Source organism: Ursus americanus, chromosome X (genome assembly GCF_024610735.1).
Source record: "Ursus americanus isolate L20-20 chromosome X, mUrsAme1.1.p, whole genome shotgun sequence".
Taxonomy (NCBI): domain Eukaryota; kingdom Metazoa; phylum Chordata; class Mammalia; order Carnivora; family Ursidae; genus Ursus; species Ursus americanus.
In genome coordinates, this window is record NC_142164.1 from 3,762,345 (window position 1) to 3,779,091 (window position 16,747).

The 16,747-nt window shown below is 46.5% G+C and overlaps 1 protein-coding gene across 3 annotated transcripts in view; it reads left to right on the forward strand.

Annotated features, from left to right (window-relative positions):
* The window catches only part of CD99L2 (CD99 molecule like 2), a 105,685-nt gene that overhangs the window by 1,683 nt on the left and 87,255 nt on the right, over positions 1 to 16,747 (forward strand). The gene's annotated exons all lie outside the window — the stretch shown is intronic.

Consider the following 16,747-nt stretch of genomic DNA (forward strand, 5'->3'; position numbering starts at 1 on the left):
TTGATGGGCTCGCATCTAATGATATGGAAATTTTGAAAGTGGAAGCACAGAAAAGGTAGAAAAATGATACTCCCTTCAAGGCGATCTTCTGGAAGTCTTCAACATGGTATGCACATTGAGAAGGAGAGGAACAGAAATAAACAGGTCTCAGATTTTCACCATTACATGTTATACTAGGTGATTTAGGTGGTGGTGGAGGAAACTGAACCAGTGCAAGCATTTTACAGATGAAATGGAGGCCCAGGGAAGTGGGAAGTAACTTGCCTCAGGTGGCAGAGCTAAGATTTGACCCCAGGCTTGTCTGATTCCACAGTCCTTGCTTCTAAGCACGTGGAGGCTGCACTCCTGCCTTGGGAAAGTTCTCTGAACCTTGCTTGGTTTGCTCGGCCCTATTATGCCTAACAACAAAGGCGTCTCGAGGGGACCAGGAGTGTGTCACTCTCAGATCTGTGGCCCTGCCACCAGCTGCCACCTCCTGAGTGCTTGCTGTGTGCCAGGCGCTTGACATATCTTGGTTTTAGTTGCCTCAACAATTTTGCTGGTTAGGTATTAATGAGGGGGTCCCTCGTCACATAGCTTGGAAGAGATTGAGCCAGGATCCCACCCAGATAAGGGGGCTACCTAGTGATCCTTTTAACTGTAATTAAGAGAACTGAACCGGAGGTAGCCCTTGCTTCAAGGTGGGGAACCTGCTTTGTGGCTCTTTTGTGCAAAATAAGATGACAAATACGGGCTTTGAATTGCTGGTCTCCTCTGGGTATCCGGGCAGTTACAGTTTGCAAGCTGTTGTGTCAAAATGAACAAACACAAAGCAGGTGCTTAGTTAGGCATCTGCTGCCTCTCTTGGAGCCCCAGGGTGGTGGATTGGGTGGGCCTACGCAAGAGCCATTTTATTCCTGGTCCTGGCCCTCAGTAGTGACCTGTGACCGAGAAAGACCAGCAGCCCTCAGAAAGCACATAGAACCTTGAAGCATGATTCGTGAAATTCCTTCAGGCTCTGGCAAGTTGAGACAGACTTCAGGCTTCCAGGAGTTTAAAAGGGTGGTTACCAAGTCATCCCTGTTCTAATTTTGGATGGCTTTTTAGTCCAGTGTATATTTTACTAGCTCTGAAAAATCCTCTGAGGACAAATATGTTGCCCATATGCACCTACAGAAATAGGAAGCTGATCTTTTGTGCGGTGGCGAGAAGAGTCTCAGTGGTACAGGTGGGCAGTAATGATAATGACGTTTCCATTCCTGGATGCCTTCCATGCACCAGGCCTTCAGTGCGCCACACACATTTATCCCTCATAACCACCCGGAAGGGTTGGCACCATGACCCATCTTCTTTTCTCATGTCCATAACGGCCATTTGTATATGGCCTTGAAAGGTAACTCAGTGGTGGGGCGCCTGCCTGGGTGGCTCAGTTGGTTGAGTGTCCGACTCTTGATTTCAGCTCAGGTTGTGATCTCAGGGTGGTGAGATGGGGGCCCCACATCGGGTCCCAGGCTCAGTGCGGAGTCAGCTTGGGATTCTCTCTCCTTCTGCCCGTTCCCCAGCTTGTGTGCACATGCGCTCTCTAATAAATAAACAAAATCTTAAAAAAAAAAAAAGTAACTCGGTGGTAATACATTTCTCAGATGAAAAATGAGTAGCCCAGCAAGGTTTAGGACTTGAACTCAGGTTTGTCTGAATCACCAAAGCAGGGGTCATGAATGTAGATACCTCCAGGGATGGGGCAGGTCATAGAAATGTGGAAAGTGGCCGAGAATAAATGTGGTGACAAATGTGTAAGCAAGCTGCTGGCTGCTTGCTTAAAGAGAAGGAGCCCAGCTGACAAAGGGAGAGTGCAGGCTTTGGAGCAAGCTTGCCCGGCGCTACTATGACCTGGGGTGAACCACTTAACTGCTCTGTGCCTTGGTTTCCTCATTTATAAAATGGGGATTACCACACCATCCACTTCATGGGGTTGTTCGGAAGACTGAATACAGATGGATAAAGTGCTTAGCACAGCGCCTGGCTCCCAATGAGCTCTGTTAGTAATTATTATTCATATTACCTAAAACATTCCAAGCCACGTTTTCAAAATACACAGTGCAGACCTTGAAAATAATATGCTAAGTGAAAGAAGCCAGACACAAAAGCCCACGTATTATCCCATTTATATGAAATGTCCAGAGTTGGCAAATGCATAGAGACAAAAAGTAGATGAGTGGTTGCCAGAGGCTGGGGGTGAGGGGCAGGGAGTTGGGGAACGGGGAGTGACTGCTTAATAGGTGCAGTTTCCTTTTGGGGTGATGAAAATGTTCTGGAGCTAGATAGAGGTGATGGTTGCACAACCTTGTGAATGTACTAGGAACCACTCAATTGTATGCTTTTAAAGGGTGAGTTGTATGGTGCATGAATTATATCTCCATTTAAAAAAATTTGCTGTCGTTCAAGCAGAATAAATGAGAGTGGAGGTAGCCTGTGATCCCTGAATTGGGGTTGGTCTTTGATCCCTGGGGCTTGGTGGAGTAGGGGAGAGGAGAGCAGAGTGGGCCCCACGTGCTGGTTGTGCTGAGATGCTAGGCTGGGATCCAGGCAGAAGCCCTGTGGGCCTACTTGGGATATTGGGTATGAGCCAGATAGGCCACAGGGGCATGTGCAGGCTTGGCCCAGAGCTGCATAACCCCCAACCCTCCACCCCCAAGTTTGTACACCAGGCAGTCATTGCACTGGACTGACAGGGTATGAGGACAGTTTGCCTTTTAGTGTCACATGTTTTGATTAGTTTTCGGTCCCTTCCTCGCTGTCACAGGTCACATCCCCATCCCCTCTATCATTTTGGATGCCAGATAACTAAAACATGTTTGTTTTATTTAATGCCCCTTCCACCCCATCACCCAAGAGCCAGCGTCAGCCGGTACTGAGGAAGGGCCTGAAGCTACTTCCAGTGGAGATGGGGATGAGGAGGCCTTTTGGCTGCTCAGAGGGGGGTTTGGGGAGAAGCTGGTTTTGGTTCTGGTGAGTTCAGGAAAGAGTCCTTCCAGGTGCACTGACCTTCCTGGGTTCTTCCACCACCTGGTGTTGGTGCTTTTCCTGCTGTGTGGCCACCCCTACTCTTTGCACTTGGTGCGTAATCCTCTGCTGCTCTCCATGTGCTTGGGGAGGCCTGGCTGCAGGGGGTCCTGTCTCCCAACCCAGACCGGGCTCTCCCTGAGTCTTGCTGATAAATTCACTGATTGCTCAATCTTGGTTTGCCTGTAAAAGCTCAAAGTCATCGTAAACGTGTCCTAACCAAAACACGTGGGAAATACTTGGTTGAAAGTAGGTGTTCCAAAGGGAGGTGGGTGGGAAGCTGTGGCAGGCTCCCACAGAGGTCTGTGCCCTAATCTCTGGCACCTGTGACTCTTAGTTTATGTGTAAAGGAGAGTTAAGGTAGCTAATCAGCTGTATTTAAATAAGATTCTCCTGGGTTATCGTGGCCAATTGAAAGACAGGGATCCTTTAAATATGGAAGATGGAGGCAAAGGAGTCAGTGCGAGTCAGAGAGCGACGTGATAGAAGATTTGACCTAAAGATGGAAGGGCCAGGAGCTAAGGGATGTATACACAGCTCGAGAAGCTGAAGAGCTTCCAGAAGGAATGTAGCGCTGCTGACACCTTGCTTTTAGCCCAGTGAGACCTGTGTTGGACTTCTGACCTCCAGAACTGTAAGGTAAAAAAACAACAAAACACATGTTTTAAATCCGTCGAAATTTGTTGTAGCATAGCAAGAGCAACAATAGAAAAACTAAGGGGTAGATACTAGCCTCCTCTTCATCTATTGAAAAAACTAGTTTGTGATGTTTCCTTACGTTGTTTCGATTTTGCTACCTTAAATCAATTCCCAATGTGCTCTGAGTTCAGGCGTTTAAATGTGCAGAAAACTGGATTGCAGTGATGTTCTCCGTGTGCCAGTGGACGTTGAGAAGCCCCTCTGAGGGCCCTGGGAGACAGCTACATTCCTTTTGCTTGGGTTTGGTTCACAAGGAAATGGGAGCCCGGGCCTGCAGTGCCCACCGTCCAGAGGCTTTTTCCATCTCCCCACCCCCTCCTCAGTTCTGATGGCTGCTTGAAGCAGAGTGCAGTCAGGGGCCCTGCAGACAGACAGACAGAGGGTTTGTGATCCGTCTGGGCCACGCCTGCTCCTTTGCTGAGGAGAAGGAGTGAGCTGCCAGCTCGCCTTTCTGGCTGCTCCAGCCGGCCCTGGCTTCCACTAATCGTGCTGTTCCCTCCCTCCTCGGGCAGGTGGAGGGAGAGTACCAGAGCAGAGTGAGGATGGGTGCTCCTGGACCTCCACGCCAGCTTCAACCAGTTCCGAGCTCCGTTTTACTAGTTTTCTATCTAGGGCTGCTCATAAGATGTCAGACACCTGCAGCTTTAAAACCAACAAAAACGCTTTGAAAGCTGTGGTTGAATTCCACCGAGGGTGGTGCCCCTGCTCACTAAACATCTGTTTAAAGGAGAGGCTAGACAACATCTGGCTGGCAGTGCCAGGTGGTTCATTTGGGATTACTTTCCAAATTAGAGACGGTCCCCTCAGCAGGAAATACTGTTGCAGTGTGGAATTCATTACCACCAAAATAGTGCCCAGGCACGGACTGGACTCGTTTTGACATTCTTCTTTTTATTTTTATTGCTGCTTCAGCTAGCCTGGGATGACGGAATTAACACAGAGCCTGCATTCCAACGTGGCCCCACCATTTGCTGGTGACAGTTGCCTTATCTGCACCGGGAGGCTGCTGATCTCTGCTTTGTTGGCCTCACAGGATTGTTGGAGTAGCCAATTCATTGCTAATGCAAACAGGTGGTGTGTTGTCAAGGTATTAGCAAAGTTAGGCTCCCCAGACAGGCCAAGAAGGCAAAGAGGCCACCTGCCTAAGGGGGGTTCTATGAGAATTCGGGGGTTCATGTTTACAAAAGCCTTTACTTGGCCTGAATGAAAATGCCCCTGAATTAGTGAGCTCTAATTTAGGTTCTCTTTATAGCCCTTTGGCTTTCTACAGAGTTCTGGGCTCTTTGTCAGGAGCGATCCCTGTTTTACTTTTCATCGTTCATTCATTTGGCTCCTCATGCCAGATCAAAAAAAATGTAAGAATCCAAAGTAGTGCCTAAAAAGAAACAAACAAAAAACATGTTTTAATCTTTTATTCATCACCTACAATGTAGCACGTGGACTTGTAGTTTGGGGCTCCCATTCATTTCTTCCCGACACTTTGCACCCCCCCAACCTGAAAGTGCTCCTGGCCAGGGTCAGCACTGGGTTCTTGTTGCTAAACCTGAGGGATATCTGCCCCCCTCTGATCACACCCTCCCCCTGGAAGCACTTTCTTCCTGGCTTGTCACCTGTCTGACCTCCAGGCTTATGGGAATGCTTCCAATGTCGTCCTTGGTGGACTTCTTTACCTGTATGTGCTTCCCAGGTGCTTTCACCAGCTTCGTGGCTTGAAATTGTCTGTGTGCTTGTGACTCTTCAATTTCTATCCCCAGCTGTGATAGCTCTTTGCATCCAGGTGCCTACAGTCAACATCTCCATGGTGGTCGGTGCCCTGCTGGTGGTTAGGTTATTGAAGTCCTTCCAGTTCAGTTCGCCCCTCCCACCAATGGAATCCTGGCCCTTCCACCCAAGGTCCCCGGACCTCCCCGTCTTCCCCATAATCTGGCAAGCATGGGGTTCATGCCCTGTGCAGCTGTGTTAAGTTATTTTGACTATTACCCCTGCTAATAGGCATCTCAGAAGGGCCCCAGTGCATACCTGAACTTCTCATCTCCTCCAACCTTCTCCCATCTGAGTAACTGGCAGCCCCATTCTGCCTGAGGCTCTGGCCACTCCTCCAGGGCTCTCATTCTTTCATACCCCCACATCTGATCCGTCTGCAGACTACCCTGTGATGACCCTCAGAATCCTTCAGACTCCCACCTCTTCTCCCCTCCTCCCTGACTCCCTCTCTTGGCTGGGCCACCATTCCCCATCTTTGGAGCCCTGGCAGTGACCTCCTAAGTGGTGTTCCAGAGTCCACTCCTGCCCCCTACAGTTCAGTCTCCACACAACAGCCAGGTGATCTAGAAACCTAAGTCCTCCTGTCCCTCTGCCCAGAAACCTCCGATGGCTTTCAATTGTAATGAAAATAAAGTGCAGACTCTTAGTAGGCCCTACAAGTCCCAACAGAACGGGGCCTTCTCATCCTCTGGCCTCAGCTCCCACCCCTGCCCAGGGCTGGCTTCTAGCAGGTGAAGCACTCCCCTCTGGCTGGAAGGTCCTTCCCTAGATAGGCGTATGTCCTCTCCCTCCCTTCCTCTCAGATGCCCCCAACTTAGGCCGTCCCTGACCCCCCCCCCCGACCCTGAACTAGTACCCGAAATACCCTTCTATCCCCAGGCAGCTTGAGTTTGATATTTTCTGTTTACCTGCTGCCTTGCCCACTGTCTTCTCTCTGCCACTAGACTTTGCTCCATGAGGGAAGGGACTTGGTTTTTGTTTGCTTTCTCACCAGTATCTAGAACAATCCCTGGCACAGCAATTGAACATCTAATTAAAGGGCTATTTACAGGATCTGAGCCTCATTAAGGGAGACCAACAAAGGGCAGTGAAGCAACATGGGGGGTGTTTTCCACCTGGGGCTTCAAGGGAAGGAGGGGGCCCTGGCATCTGGGGTGGTTAGGGCTGTAGGAGCTGAATAGGCCTCCTGCAGGGTGGGAGCTCAGATAATAAATGTGGCAAGTATCCCCCCCCCCACCTCCAGTCTTTGCTTCTGCCTCCTGTGGCTAAACCCATGGGTCCTGAAATGTGTGCGCAGGCACCCTGGGGCACTGCTGCAAACTCTGGGTGATGCCACGGATAGTTTCAAGTTTTGAGGAAAATGCATCAGTGTGTCAGATACCACACAGACTACCACTTTGAATTGATTGGAAGTAAGTACGTTATAAACAGAGCTATTAGGTATTTCTTTTGGTCTAGGGATGGTGTGAGAAAGCCACAGAGGGCAGGTGCAAGGAACTTACAGACCTATAGTACCTGTCGCGTGTGTTCTAGAAGCAGCACTCCATCATTGCCACAGTGTTGACTGCCTAGAAGACTCTCCGCCCCTCCCTCCCCAGGCTGAAAGCTGTAAGCTCTTCGAGGGCAGGTGGGGGCTTCATTCTGCTCTGCTTACAGTGCCCCCCACAGGTCCCGGCTCAGTAATTGTTCATTCACGTGGTAGCAGATAAGGCCTCCCTGGCACTCTGACGTCTGGTCGGCTTCAGTGCATTGGGTCCCTTAATGTCTCGTGGTTTTTTTTTCACATTGAGAGGTGCTGGTCTAATCATCAGCTGATGGATATTTGAGCTGTTTCTGCCCTTTGACTATTGAGCTTAGTGTTCTTATGAACATTTGAGTCTAAGTCTTCGAACGCCCGTTTTCAGTTCTGTGGGGTGTGTACCTAGTGAGTGGCCTTTTATGACCTAGCCTCAGAAGTCACGTGGTGTCCCTTTTGCTGCATTCTCTCGGCTATGAGTCACTTCAGGATAGTCCAGATTCAGGATGAGAACATCTATCTCCCTTCTTGTTGGGAGAATGTCAATTTTTAGCCCCAATTTAAAACTGCCACACAAATCCCCTGGGATTTCAAGGTCCAGATGAAATGCCACCTCTGTGGAGGTATTAACCGCTTAGAGCTCTGTCATGATACGCACTTCTCTGACTTCTGGTTCTTTATGAAATCATTGCTGTGGTGCATGTTATCATGCTGGTTGGTAGCTCTGCGTCTGCCTCTTTCCTTGATGCCACCCTGCCGTCATGTCCTCGGCTGTCAGGGGGTTTCCCCAGTGAGGGGGTGGACTCGCTGGCTCTGAGGGTCCTTCCTGCGCTGACGTTCTAGGAGCTTGACTTAGCCTTATTTGCAGAGGCTTTCTCCGGGGCGGGGGGGGGGGGGTAGGGCAGAGCACCGTGCTCAGTCCGCAGCTCCCTTGGAAGGGCTTGCGGAGTGGGAGATGTAAGGGCTTGGATGATCTCATTAAGGTAGGGCAGCCTGGGAATTTGCTTTGTCCCCCTCTGACTATTTGTTTTCTTTTTTCTTTTAAAGATTTTATTTATTCATTTGAGACAGAGAGATACAGAGAGAGAGGGCAGGGACAGGGGCAGGGGGAGAGGGAGAGGGAGACTCCCTGCTGAGCCTGGAGCTCCACGTGGGACTCAATCCCAGGACTCGGAGGTCATGACCTGAGCTGAAGGCAGATGCGTCACCATCTGAGCCACCCAGGCGCCCCTGCCCTCTGACTATGTCTATTCGGAGAAGCGTCACAGAGGGTTGAGCACGTTCTCTCCTGGTAGAGGCTGTTGAGCAGAGTTTGTCCACCATGGCAATACTGACATTTGAAGGGGGTGATTCACTGGGCTCGGGCTGTCCTGCACGTTGTAGGATACTTAGCAGCGTCCCTGGCTTCTACCCATTAGATGCCAGTAGCACCCGTCCCCCAAATGTTGCCAACCCAAAATGATTCCAGACGTTGCCCCAGTGTCCCCAGTGGACAGAACCGTCCCGAGTTGAGACCTGCTGCCCCTAGAGACAGACATATTCTTTGTAATTCCACCGTCTGTTTTCAGTATTCCTCACAAGTGCCTAAGGTTTTCTGTTATTGTCATGTTGCTTCCAGATAGACATGTTGGAGTAAATCCGATCACAGCCAGTCTGTGGATTGGTATCCGCCTGAGCTGCCTCTAGGCTCCTTGGTGAGCTTGGAGCTCATCCTAGTTACATCAGGAACATCACCGGTGTCCTTAGGTAGGTGTCATCTGCATGGATTTCCACGATGGCTCATCCCATCCAGTGTGTGTTGATTCTCATTAGTTGTTCTTTTAGATGGTGACCTTGTCTTTTCAAATACATTTTATGATTTTCTGAGAACCAGTGAGGAAAAAATGAACAGAAAAATGAGCCAAAGACTTGACCAGGCCATTCGTAAAAGAGGAAATCAAATAGGACAACAAACATATGAAAAGATGTTTAACCTCATTAGTAATCAGAGGGCTGCAAATTAAACTATAAGATAAAATTACATGCCCTCCAGTATACTAAAAATTATAATAAAGCCTGACAATATCAGGTGCTTACATGGTTACAAGAGAATATGTGTTCTTTGTGGTAAACTTGGAAAATGCGGAAAAGTGTAGAGAAAATGCAAACCCCAAAACCCAGGGTTAGGTCGTATTACCATATTGGAATACAGTATTTCAGTAATATTTCTTCTGCAGAAATAAATATTGCACATTACTGGTATTGCACTGTGTATATAGCTCTTACCTTTAGTGTGAAATATAACATGGATACAGAAAAGTGAGTGAGGCCTTTAACAAGTATAAAGTGAAAATCTCTGTCCTCACCAAACAGGTTGAGAAACAGAATGTTGACGATACCCCGGTAGGCCTCCATGTGCCCTCTCTTGATCACAGTCCCCTCTCCCTGACAGAGGTGACCACCAGCCTGATTTTTGTGCACCACCTAGGTCTGTGGCCCTAAATAATACAGCTTGGTTTGGCCTGCGTTTTAATCTTATAGAAATGGAATCACACTGTATGTAGGCTTTTGTGTTGCGTCTCTTTCTACCCACATTGTTAATGATCTGTTGTGTGTCTTTGTAGTTCTTTCATTTTCATTGCTGTGTATTATTCTGTTTGAAGATACTGTAAGTTTTTATAATGCATTGTCCACTGATGCATATTTTGATAATTTCCAGTTTTTGAGCACTTTGAGCAGTGCTGCCATGAACATTCTTATGCAGATAGGCGAAAGTGTCTCTAGAAAAGTGGTTCTCAGACTGTGGCCTGGGGATCCTTGAAAGGCCCTGGAGAGGTTTTCAGGAGGTCTACGAGGTCCACCTATTTTCATAATAATACTAAGATGTGACTTACCTTTTGCACACTCCTTTTCTCATGAGCGTACAGTGGAATTTTCCAGAGTTGGTGTGACATGTGCTACCATTGCTCTGATGGCTAATGGGATGTGTATTTGTGTTGTCTTGTGTTTTGAAGTTCCTCAGCTTTGATTTCTAATATCCTAAATATCAGTGGATATAACCCACTTAAGCACAAGATCTTTGAGAGTCTCAGTTTTTCGTATACAGCGTCTTAAAGCCAAAAAGTTTGAAAATTGCTGTTCTGAGGTTCTACTTAGTAGCATTTCTGGATTATCCGGTATTTGTAATTTCAGTCTTACAGGTGATGCTGTACTATCTTCCAAAGTGGTTATACCAGTTTATCTTCCCATCAACGGTGTATGAAAGTTTCTGTTGTACCATGGTGTCACCAGCACTTGGTATTATCAGACTTTAGTGTTACATTAACTGCTGGTGGGTTTGTAATTTTATATTGTGGTTGGATTTATATCTCTCTGCTTACTAATGAGGTTGAGCATCTTTCCATGTATTGTCCAGTTTGATTCCTTCTTTTATGAATTGCTTGGTCAAGTCTTGGCTCATTTTTCTCTTTTTCTATGGTTTTCACTTACAATGCTTTATTTCCTCTTGTGCTAACCTATTCTTGGCTGTGTACTGCTCATTATCCTTGAAATATATATGTGGGGATTCTTTGAAGTCTAGAAGTGTGCCTTCTCCCAGAGATTTGTATTTGATTTTTTTAAAAGATTTTATTTATTTATTTGAGGGAGAGAGAGAGCATGAGGGGGGAAGGTGTCAGAGGGAAAAGCAGACTCCCTGCTGAGCAGGGAGCCTGATGCGGGACTTGATGCTGGGACTCCAGGATCATGACCCGAGCCGAAGGCAGTCGCTTAACCAACGGAGCCAGCAGGTCCCCCTGTATTTGATTTTTGTCAGGTGTCTTGAGACGTTCTCAATCTGGGATCACATACAACAGGTTCCTTACCTTTTCCCCTTCTTTCCCCAGCACTAACACAGCCTTCCTTGTAGTCCTCTGGAGGCTGAACCGGGGAAGGGCCAGTTTGAGTCATCCTTACCTCAAGGGTGTAGCCCTTTGGGGTTCCGGTTTAATGTTGGGAGAATTTTCTGTTAGATTTCCTCGATTTGGGTGGCCATCGGCCCAGGCTTCAGACCCTTTTCCTGCCTTGGAAGGTTGTGGAAACAATAAGTTTATCCAGATTGGCAAGTGCCTTCAGGGCATGGTTGTTTTTACCATTTTGTCAGTTCTTCAGTGCTTTTAAGGGGATGTTCTTAAAATCAACCATTTTAGTTGTTTTTAATTGGAAGGTTAGTCCAAATAATCTATCCTGCCGTTACTAGAAATGCAAGTTGGTGTGTGTATGTGTGTGTGTGTCTTTATCGTACTATGTCACTTTATGCTTTCAGGTAAAATTGTTTTGAATGCCTGATTTTTGATGGATATTGCAGCGGACTCCAGGTCTTTGCTGTTGTAAACTACATTTCAGTAAATATCTTTGTACGTAATACTTGGCTGAGGATGACGGTACCTAATTACAGGGTGGCTGGGAGAGGTGGGAGAGGGGAGGTCTGAAAGTTAGTGCTCAATTTATGGCAGTTATTGTTACTGTTATTGTCACATGTGCACATGGAGTGGCTAAGGCGACCTACGGAGCAGCCTGCCCAACGGCCTCGGTCTTTTCTGTGGAGGGAAGACAAAGACCCGTCTGGTGCTGAGAGTGTGAGGAGCCAGCTGGAGCCTTCAGGTTGGAAGGAGTCGTGTTGGAGGACAAAGGAAGCCGATTAAGGAAACTCGGATTGCCAAGGCACCCTGAGGGCCTGGCTCGAGTCCCCTACCCGGAGCGGCCATGCCAGTGCCAGCCAGCCCGGGGACGTGAGGCCCGCTCCTGCAGCGTGGCGCCGCCCCAGAATGCAGCGGGGCAGAGTCGGCTCCTTCCGCCAAGTGTGAATGAAGGGCTGCTTGGGTGCCAGGCGCCGCTGTTGGTGCCGGGCCAACAGAGATGACTCAGGCACTGGCTTTGCTTCCAGGAGCTCCCAGTCCAGTGGGGTGGGGGGGAGGCGTGTTCTCCTGTCAGTGTTGGGGATTGGTAGGGACACGGGACAGAACGCTGTGACACGGAGTGCTGGTGCCGCCCTGAGTCTCTGCCGTGACTGAGCTGGGACTGTGCCAGATGAGAAAGGAGGGGGAGTCCATCGAAGGCCCCAAGGAGAACAGGAAGGGGTGGCAAAGGGCTACAGCAGGAACTCAGGCCAGGGTTGAGAAGGTAGGACTGACACTGGGGAGTGAGGTTTCCGAGGCAGGGTAGTTTCTTGTCTAGAGCAGGGATGGCTACCTTGAGCAAAGTGACATGAGTCAAGGAGGTTTGGGATGAGGAAGGAAGTGAAGGGCTGAGGACAGGATCTGGAGGATACCCAGGCCACAGATGCCAGCCTAGTACAGGGTGACTTGGGGTACAAAGAGAACCCAGCCACTGCCAGGCAGCTCCACTCCGCTCCATGACTAGGAGGGAATGTGCTAGAAGTCAGGAGAGGACAGCCTCAAGGAAAGGAGCAGCAGCTAGGTGACTGCAGTCTCAGAGGAAGGAGGGCTGTCTGAAAGCGAGGGTGGGTTTTTTTGGGTGGCGCCGATCTTCCCTCTAGAGAAGGAAACGGGCAGAAAATCACAGAGGGACTGGCGCATGGCCACAGATGGGACCTTTATATATGCCGTCTCTGAAGTACAGAGCCTTTGTATGGCAGGTTCATTTCCCTTCTCCTGCATTTTAAAACCATTCCATTTTTCACATACTGCACAATTCAGCAATCGTTACCACTACCAAATTTTGGAACACTTTTCACCCTGAAAAGAAAACCCACACCCATCAGCAGTCCCTGTCCATCCCCCTCCCGCCCTGGCAACCACCAGTCTCCTTTCTGTCTCTATGGATTTGCCGGTTCTCCTCATTCCATGTAAACCGAATCCTACAATGTTTGTCCTCTTGTGACTGGTGTCTTTGTTTACTGCAGTGTTGGCAAGGTTCTTCGTGCCTTTTTATGGCCAAGTAGTATTCCACCGTGCGGGTGTAGCATTTTATTCATCCATTTGTCAGTTATAGACATTTGAGTTTCCACTTGTCTGCTACGAATATAGCAATAAACATGTGTGTACATGTTTTTCTGTGGACTTCAGTTTTCGGTTCTCTTGGGTGGAATTGCTAGGCCATATCGTAACACTATGTTTAACTGTTTAAGGAACTGTCAGGCTGTTTTTCAAAGCCACCCTATCACTTTACATTCCCATCAGCAGTATATGTGGGTTTCAGTCCCTCCACATTCTTGCCAGCACTTTTATTTCATTGTGGTTTTTTTTCCATTTTTTTTTTTTAAAGAAAAAGACCTCAATGAGTGTGCAGTAGTATTTCATTGTGGTTTGGGTTTGCATTTCCCTAATTACTAATGAAGTTGAGCATCCTTTCACGTGCTTATTGGATCATGTCCTTGAGTGAAAGTCTAGTGCAAAGGGCATTAAACTGAGGACCAGGAGGCCTGGAGCTCACCGTGACCCTACCCCAGCTCACAGTGGGTGCTTCACATTTCCTTCCTTGATTCTTCTTCCTCGTCTGAGCACCTGCTCAAGTTTGCGTTCACCCTGCAACACCTCTGCCCCCTGCCTCCCCTTTCAGCTGATGCCCTTTCTGCTGCCTTCCGATTTCTACTCCCTGCACTTCTTCCTCCTCTCCCTTGATTTCTCAAACTGCAAGCAGCTTCTGGCATCTGCCCCAATGGTCTACTGAAAGGTTTCACTAAGGCCACCAGGGTAAATGCATTTTTTAAAGTTGATTATTGAAGTAGCAGGTCCCAAACCATGGACACCGCCGACCTGTGGGGTGGAATGAGAAGGAAGAGGATGACTCTTCTTTCTGTAGACTTCTTTGGGAACATGCATACAGGGAGCCTCTTGAATTAGTTTAGCAGAGAGCAGCCAATGGAAGGAGTGGGGCATAGAGCTGATGAGTGAGAACGGGTGGTATGAAATGTCTAGACTAGTCACACCCAGACCTTGGGCCCCAAAGGCCTTTGAATTGGCATTGGGGATGAGCATTGTCTGTAGACAACAGCGATGTAGCTGGGTCATTCGTGTACTGCGATTTAAAATGTATTTAGATGTTTTAGATGTTGCTCTGATTTAAACATTGGAGAAATTTTGGAATCTGATAGAGCAGGTCTTTCTTAAATTACTCGTTTTGTGAAATGACCTGTTTTCCCATGTGTTCCATCCATATATACTAAATATACTTTATTCATTTTTTTATTTTTTAAATAATTTTATTTATTTTTAAAGGTTTATGTATTTTTTTATTATAATAATATTTTTTATTATATTATGTTAGTCACCATACAGTACATCCCTGGTTTCTGATGTAAAGTTCGATGATTCATTAGTTGCATATAACACCCAGTGCAACACATGCAATACCATGCAATACGTGCCCTCCTTACTACCCATCACCAGCCTATCCCATTCCCCCACCCCCTCCCCTCTGAAGCCCTCAGTTTGTTTTCCAGAGTCCATAGTCTCTCATGCTTCATTCCCCCTTCTGATTACTCCCCCTTTCTTTAACCCTTTCTTCCCCTACCGATCTTCCTAGTTCTTATGTTCCATAGATGAGAGAAACCATATGATAAGTGTCTCTCTCTGCTTATTTCACTTAGCATTATCTCTAAGATGACTGGATTAAGATGTGGTCCATATACACAATGTAATATTACTCAGCTATCAAAAAGAACGATTTCTCAACATTTGCTGCAACATGGATGGCACTGGAGGAGATAAATATACTTAAGGGTCAACTTTTCAAATTAGAAAAAGCCCATTGGGATTTTGATTGGAATCACATTGACTTTCGAAGAGCCAATTTTTTTCTTTTCTTTTTTTTTTTTTTTTTTTTACCAGTATTGAATTTTCCCATCCAAACACAAGGCTTTCCCCTCCAGCTCTGTTCTGTTTTTGTTTAACTTTCTTTGTGTTTCTGATTCACATTTACTGTTATTTATTCCCCAGTACTTTATAGCGTATACTCCTGTTGTAAATGGCCTCTCCTTTTCCCATCAAATTTCCTAAGTGATGGTGGTTGTCATCTGAGAAAGCTGACTTTTGTATATGTTTTCATTACCAGCCACCTTCCCAGACCCTCTTTTTACTTCTTCTAGGTTTTCACTTGACCATCTTGGTATTTCTAGGTATATAATCCTATAATCTGCAAATAGTGATGGCTTTGCCTCTTCTTTTCAAGTATTTCTTTTTCCCTCCCTTTGTGATCTCTTATCTGAGTCTACTGGCTAGCACACCTAGGACCGTGGTAAGTAATAGTAGTGTTAAAGGGCCTTGATTGTTCCTGATCTTGGTTAAGGATAAGTTTTGGTGCTCCTATTTTACTAAGGATTTGGCTTTTTAAAAACAGAATTAGACACTGAATTTTACCAAGTGATGTTTTGGCATCTCCTAGATCTGTTTCCCTTGAACCGATTAATATAGTAAATCACATCACTAGATCCTTCCATAGTGAGCATCCTGGTGATCCGTGACAAACCCATTGTAGTTTGGATGTATTCTTTTTGAGTATCTAACTGGGTTCTATTTGTGTATACTTCAACTTTATTATTGAAGTAAAATTGGTATATGACACGCTTCCAGTGTACAACATATTCCTTCAGTATTTGTAGACACTAGAAAGTGATCACCACAGTAAGTGTACTTACCATCCGTCACCATACAGTTGACCCCTTTTCACTCACCCCTGCCACCCTTCCCCTCTGATAACCACCAATCTGTTTTCTATATCATCGAGTATGGTTTTGTATTTTTTTTTAGATTCCACATGTAAGTGAAATCATGTATTTGTCTTTCTCTGTCTGATGTATTTCACTTAGCATAATATCCTCGAGGTCTATCCATGTTGTCACAAATAGCAGTATTTCCTTTTTGTGGCTGAGTAATATTCCTGTGTGTGTGTGTGTGTGTGTGTGTGTGTGTGTGTGTATCACCTTTTTTTGTCTATTCGTTCAACAGTGGACACTGAGGTTGCTTCCATATCTTGGCTGTTGTAAATAATGCTGCTGTAAACATAGGGATGCACATGTCTTTTCAAATTAGTGTTTTCATTTTCTTCACATAAATATCCAGAAATCATATGGTAGCTCTATTTTTTAAATTATTTTTTTATTTTTTATTTTTTTGGGTTTTTTTTCAAGATTTTATTTTTTATTTTTTTTAGTAAAAAAATTTTTGTTATGTTAGTCACCATACAGTACATCCCAAGTTTTTGATGTAAAGTTCCATGATTCATTACTTGTGTATAACACCCAGTGCACCATGCAATACGTGCCCTCCTTACTGCCCATCACCAGCCTATCCCGATCCCCCACCCCCCTCCCCTCTGAAGCCCTCAGTTTGTTTCCCAGAGTCCATAGTCTCTCATGGTTCATTCCCCCTTTTTTTTAACCCCCCTTCTTCCCTTTCTTCTACCGATCTTCCTACTTCTTATGTTCCATAGATGAGTGAAACCATATAATAATTGTCTTTCTCTGCTTGACTTATTTCGCTTGGCATTGGTAGCTCTATTTTTAACCTTTTGAGGAACCACCATACTGTTTTCTGTAGTGGCTGTACCAGTTTGCATTCCCACCAACAGTGCATGAGGGATCCTTCCCCCCCCCTTGCCAACACTTGTTTCTTGTATTGTTGATTTTAGCCATTCTGACAGGTGTGAGGTGATATCTCATTGTGGTTTTGATTTGCATTTCCCTGATGATCAGTGATGTTGAATATCTTTACGTGTGTCTGTTGGCCATCTGGATGTTTGTTTAGATCC